Raw genomic sequence first — 7,009 nt, 5'->3', positions numbered from 1 at the left:
AAAAGTACTTCGTTTCCTTAAAAATAAAAGTAAAAATGGTTTTAGTAAAAGTAATTTTTTCATTGGAAAGTTGATTTTCTCTTGTTCGCACTGGGAAATTAAAAGTTCTCCCATTCAACCGAAAAGTTGAAAAACTGTCAAATTAATCAACGACGAACCTTTGGGCAAAAAGAGATGGAACGATTGCTCTTAATTCCATAGGCACTATAGAACATCAGGAGGTCAAAAAAATTACCCAAAATTTCATTGGATTGTCATTTGGCCCTAATTATTGGCCCTATTTTTTTAAACCCGTACGTTAGAACAATTATTTTACACAGGACGGTACGATGCGGGACGATGTGACAACTTGACTTCATTAATAATTATTGCAATTATTATTTATAATCATTATAACCTTTAAAGTTTTTTTTTAATTCCTTTGCATGGACTTGTCACGCTTTGCACTTTGAGTTTACGATGACAGGCATGAAAATATTTCTCACGTTCAAAACTGTTTTGTCCATTTATTGCTTAAACATTTTTCATAGTGCCATTTTTTCGCAACTGTCACTCTCATCTCTCGCATAATTTTTATGGCGCCAATAAGGGATCGTTCAAGAATTACGTCCATCGTTTTTCGGCATTTTCAACCCCCTCCCCCCCTCTTGTCACAAACTGTCACAAATCATTGATCCCGCCCCCCTCCCCCTGTACGTACAAGTCTCATTTTTATTTTGGAGGTTATTTTGGTTTTTCTTTTTCGTACACTATTTTTACAATAACATAATGAGTTACGTCCCTTAGACGATCCCCACCAGTGCGTAAATAAAGCCAAAATAGCAACCTCTTTCGTGACGCGAACTCGCACCGGTCGTTGGTAAACGGGTTTGAGAAATGTAAACGCAACCTTCGGTGAATAGCGAGTTGGCAAATTTGGCGACCCGCTCCAACCGTTGCCAAACCATCACACGGAAATATAAAGTAACCCATAAATAAAAAATCTGCCGTCTGCTGAAAAATTGTTCGGGTACTCATCATCAAAACCATTGTCATGGAGGTCAGTTTAGTTTGGATTTCAACTGATTGGCGGCGCTAGTGCATATGAAATAACCTGATAGGTTAGATATCACGAAATCTGGAATTTTTAGAATATTGGCGTCTTCTACAAAGTTGTTCGGGTGGTCAAAACCATCATGACGAAAACAAGTTTAATTTGAAATACAACCGCTTGGCGGCGCTAGTGAATTGGAAATAACCTAAAAGGTTAGATATTTCGATAGTTGAAATCTTAAGAATATTGCCGTCTTCTACAAAATTGTTCGGATGATTAGAACCATCATGACGAAAGGAAGTTTAGCTAATAATACAACCGCTTGGCGGCGCTAGTGTATTGGAAATAATCTGAAATGTCAGGTATTTCAAAATATGTAATTTTTAGAATATTGCCGCCTTCTACAAAGTTGTTCGGGTGGTCAAAACCATTATGATCAACGCAGGTTTAGATTAAGATATAACCCTTGGTGGCGCTAGTGTATAAGAAATAACCTGCTAGGTTAGATATTTCGAAAACTGAAATTTTTAGAATATTGCCGTATTCCAAAAAGTTGTTCGGGTGGTCATGATGCAAGCAAGTTTAGTTTTAAATACAATCGCTTAGCGGCGCTAGTGTATAAGACATAAACTGATAGGTTAAATATCTCAAAATGTGGAATTTTCAGAATATTGCCGTATTCTACAAAGTAACTTGCCATAAGACGAGTTCGTACAATTCCATTTAATTCCACCACTTGGTTGTACCTTTGACAGATACTACAGTAAGACCATCTTCAGTGTCTCGTACTTGACTCGATTCGACTCAACTCGAGTGCCAATGAGTATTGCGGTTTCAATCTAAACTTCTGGTTTTGACTACCGTTTTAAATCTTACATAATAACCAACCTAACAGATAATTCGGATAACTTTGTAGAAGATGGCCACTTTCTAACTCTAACGGATTTAGAAATGTTTAATCTAACAGGCTATTTCTCATACACTAGCGCCGCTATGCGTATGAATTCCAAACTGAACTAGTCTCCATCATAAATGTTATGGCTACCCGAACAACTTTGTAGAAGACAAAATCTTTCTAAGTCTTATAGATCTTGAGATATCCACCTTACTAAATTATTGCATATAAGCTAGCGCCATCTAGCAGATGTGTGTCTAGCTAATCTGATAATCACAAAATGCATTACGCACATATTTATATTACAAAAGTTGGAGTGCGTTCTGAAAGATTTGAAAATAAATAATATTTTTTCCTGATTTTATTTATTTCCGTGTTTGCCTCAATTAGGGTCTCGCCGACATTTCTCACCAACACGAACGCAGGTTCGTGGTTGCAAACAATCCCATTTGATTTTGCCGTGACAGCTGCTCGTGGTTGCAAACAAACCGAGTAAAAGTGTGAGTGAAACGTGCGTGTACGTACACGATCGCTGAAAGCCTAATAGCAACCGGATATTCACCACCGGTGCGAAGCATGATTGCACTTCAACAACCTTGATAGAAACAACCGGTGCGAGAACAAGTGCATAAATAAAATATGAACGCATTTCGTTCCTATACTAGACACTCATTTGGATACACATCGGTGGGGATCGTCTTACTACAGGTGGAATATGTTTTTAAAATGCAAGTTGTTCCTAAAATGATTTCAGTATTTTTTCTCGTGGATGGACGTCGCATAAGACGAACTCCCCTCCCTCCCCCTGTCATAAACTGTCACAAAACTCTGACCCCCCTCCCCCCTCAAACCTTGGACGTAATTTTTGAACGGCCCCTAAACAAAACAGGAGTAGAGTTTTGCAACCGAACATGGTTTCGGTTACGTCCTGTAGTGCTTCTGGTTTTCTGGCCATTATAAAAATATATGGCGTCATGGCGTAGAAAGTGTCAAGATCTAGGTCCTATTCATCACACTGAACCGGATGGTAAGTCGCAGAATGGATTAAATCAATATACAGGAGAATAAACCTGTCTATCATGAACATCGTCTTACAAGAAGTGTTACAAAAACAAGTTCGCCGTTGGGCGTTGCTTATGCTGGTACCTATTAAGAGCATATCGAGGTATTTATGCAATATTCTTGTTTTTTTTTGCAGATGAATTGCATGTTCCGGTGGACACGAGGGTGGACATAAACTGCGTCAAACAACTGCGCAATGTTGTGCCTAAAATGCGCTTCCGACGAGTGGCTACATTATTCGGTCAGCGGTCATCCTGACGTGGTAGCAACAACAAGACAATTGTAAATGGATTTAAATAAATAATGAAATTAAAAAGAATTATTATTATTATTGAACGGAGGGTGAAGAATAAGCGGGTTCTTTCTGGTTAAATAAATAATTTTCAAATGAAAATATATACTCTCCTTTTCCATAGTTTTTCTACTATTCGGATTGACAGTATACTACTAGCAACCCTATAACCAGAGACCGGCGGAGTGAAAAACTGTCGAAATGGCAACGTATGAAAATGCATGAAATCGTGACAATGATACTGGCAGCACTTGAACTTTCTGCTTGCTTCTTATGGATGCAAAAAGTAAACAAGTCGAAATGGAACCGCTTTTGACGGTTCGATTGGAAACAAGATGGCGTCTTCGCCGATCTCTTATTCTAGTATTTCTATATACTACAATTTCGTTTTGAATGCTCGAACTTTTAATTCCAGAGCGGTATGCAGCTTTTCCCCCCATGGTTGTCGTAAAAGTTGGCGTACTTTTATTTCTAATGTGCGCAACTCTCTACGAAAAAGAACCAACGCAACTTTTTATTTTAACCAACGGTTTTCTTAATTTTATTAACGATTTTTCTTTCTGTGCACAGAAAGAACAAACATAGTTTTATCAAATATATCATACTTTATATCTAAGAAGTGATAGTTTTTCTTTAAAATAAAAGTGAAAACTTTGGGATCGAAAGTTATATATTTAATTCGAACATATTTTTCGTCGGGTCTAAATGTCAATTTTGAAATTCACTTTGTGAACCCAAAAGTTTTTGAACTTTTATTTTCAAAACGCTCATTATGAAAATATAATCACTCAAGGTGACAGCTGTGTTCAATGATACCGAAGAAACAGCAATATTTTTGTTTTGTTGACATATTTTCACACTTGCTCGCACGCTTAAGAAATATAGTGGTAGATATTTCTGTATTTTGTATTTATTTCTGGCTTCAAAAACCAAGTAATCGTTCGGATTTCCAGCATACAAAATGGGAAGAAGACGATCTCGAGATCACTGTTCATTCAGGTTAGTATCGCACAATTTTTTGTTTAAATTAGCAGCTTCTGAGGTTTGTGTAATCTCGTTTTCCAGGGCCTTCACATTTCGCCTTGTTTGTATCACAAGTACCATCAGAATACCGTTGATATGGAGCATCTTTGCTAATTATTTCCAAAACTAATCCGGGATTATTTGCACTCGGTCTATGCGACTAAGATCAGGATCTAAGAGTACTGGAGCTGTAAAAAATAGAAATAACTGCCAACATGCTCAGAAGACACCGCATATCAAATCCTCATCGGCATTGATTCCGGCTGATAGCAGAACAAGCAATATCGGTAATAATAATAATAATAAATAAATTCGAAAAACAAACTTTATGTAAAAAGTTTATTATGTGGAAAACAAGAAAGGGAAGAAGGGAGGGAGAAACTTGTGAGAAAAGGGGTGTGGGAATTTTCCTGAAAAAAAAAACATTTTTTATTTTAACAGTGCCATTATATGGGTTTCACATTTTTACAATTTATTTCGAAAGTATATAAACTTTTATTTCAGGGGTGGGTAGCAGATGACTATCAACTTTTTTTTTAACAGTTTGCTAACTTTTGCTTCAAATATACACAACTCTCTACGAAAAAGAACCAATGCAATTTTTTATTTTTACCAATGGATTTTTTAAAAACATCAATGAATTTTCTTTGTGTGATAGACACTCATTTGGATACACACCGGTGGGGATCGTCTTAGCCAAAAACGAGCTGGCTCGCGGCCTGGTGCGCTTTTATCAGATTCTTCTCGATACTAGACGCTTGTTCTTATAGCCTTTTATCAAATATCAACATGTTTAGATCTGTGAGAGAAAAAAAAAGAAATGAATTCTTTAATTTTCTTGTAAAGAATATTAGATAAAAAAAACACTGTGATAAAATGTAATTTTTACTTACCTTAAAGATAATAACATCTTCAAATGTTATCCAGAGCCTATAGCTGAAGATTTTTTGATTCTCTCTTAGTTTAGATTTAAAAGATTTATTATTTTAATTAGGATTCTCAGTCACAAGGTTTGAACTGAATTGAAAAACTTTAAAGTATTTTTTCATCCATAAAGGAGTGAAAAATACCCACATTTATTTCTAGTCTGATCTATTTCAAAGTGGGTGCTTTTGATACATTTCGCATAAATTCAAATCACCCATTTTTTTGACAGCTTCATATGGCATCTTAAGATGGGTGATTTTTATACACAAAATGCGTATTTTGAAATCTCCGTGTAAGATGTATTATCCGGGCCTCGCCGCTTGGGAAAGGCGGCCACCCTGGGCCACCCCGCTTGGCAAGTGTAACATTTTTCGAACTGGAATCTTGTAGGATATTGGTTAACCTACACTGAAAGAAACGGCATGGTAACGCCTACCATATCGAAGGTAGAAATACTAGAATAAGAGATCGGCGAAGACGCCATCTTGTTTCCAATCGAACCGTCAAAAGCGGTTCCAATTCGATTTGTTTACTTTTTGCTTCCATAAGAAGCAAGCAAAAAGTTCAAGTGATGCCAGTATTATTTTCACGATTTCATGCATTTTCATACGTTGCCATTTCGACAGTTTTTCACTCCGCCGGTCTCTGGTTATAGGGTTGCTAATCGAAGGTAGCAGTAAAAACATTTTACCATTTGATTTCGGTTCAACGCAAACAGTTTTTGAAATTACCACAAAGCGCGCTAGATTTTACTATGTCTTCTTGAGCAACTAAATGTTGCAGATTTTACCGTGTTCTTGTCACTGCTACTATGCGCGAGTCAATCCGAAACATAGTAAATTTTAACATGTAGATTGGTTTATCTTCACTATGGTAGCATGGTATTCTTTGTAGTTTTTTCAACTTTGGTTTATTGTGAACAAATAAAGATGAACCCCCGCATAATAAAAAACAACATGTTATATGGTCAGAATCATTATTACGATGTAAGATATAGCTTCACAGTTTACGTTGCGGTTATCGAATACTTTTCGATCGATTCAACCATAACTGCTCGACATCATCACTAAATGTCAACTTATAACATGTTGTCTCAAAAATGTTCTTTATTTTCTGCATTATATGTCAACATTTTATCATACTGTTGAGCGAAAATTTTGCACGCGAAAACAGACGATTTTTTATGGTGACATAACTTAACAACCCATTCAACATATTGTTATTTGTCAAATAACCGTACCACAAACTGTTAAAACTTTATATGACATTGTTCATTTACAGTTGTCAACAGTAAAGGATACTGTTGTCGACCGCACGGGAAAAAATCCATGTACAGTTTGTAATTATGCGGGCCTGTATTCAATCAACGAAACATGTTTATTTCCAGTTTGTTAAAATCTTACAACACATTATTAAACGTAACATATTTAAAACAATGCTTAATATTAAATAACATAACGTGTGGCATGAGAATGCAAATATATGAGTTTCCAGTCTAGTTGTACGCATTTGCACTTGGAGCTTTGCTAACTTAATTCTCCCAAATCACTGTTCGCCAGGTCCTGTAATTGATTTAACCGGTTTTCCGCCTGAATCTAATTCGTAACACGTATAGAAAACGCGGAATGAGCGGAAAAACAATCCATACTCAGGAACAAGGGCAGGTCAGGTACTCCTTCGGCGGCGTTCATTCAAAAGTTGTGTTCTAAAAATATGTTGAATTTGTCATTTATTTCGATGTAACAGAATAAATCTTAATGTTCTTACCACATTAAAC

Source organism: Armigeres subalbatus, chromosome 3, assembly GCF_024139115.2.
Source record: "Armigeres subalbatus isolate Guangzhou_Male chromosome 3, GZ_Asu_2, whole genome shotgun sequence".
Taxonomy (NCBI): Eukaryota; Metazoa; Arthropoda; class Insecta; order Diptera; family Culicidae; genus Armigeres; species Armigeres subalbatus.
The sequence above is the reverse complement of the archived record's forward strand: the minus strand, read 5'-3'. Positions refer to the sequence as shown.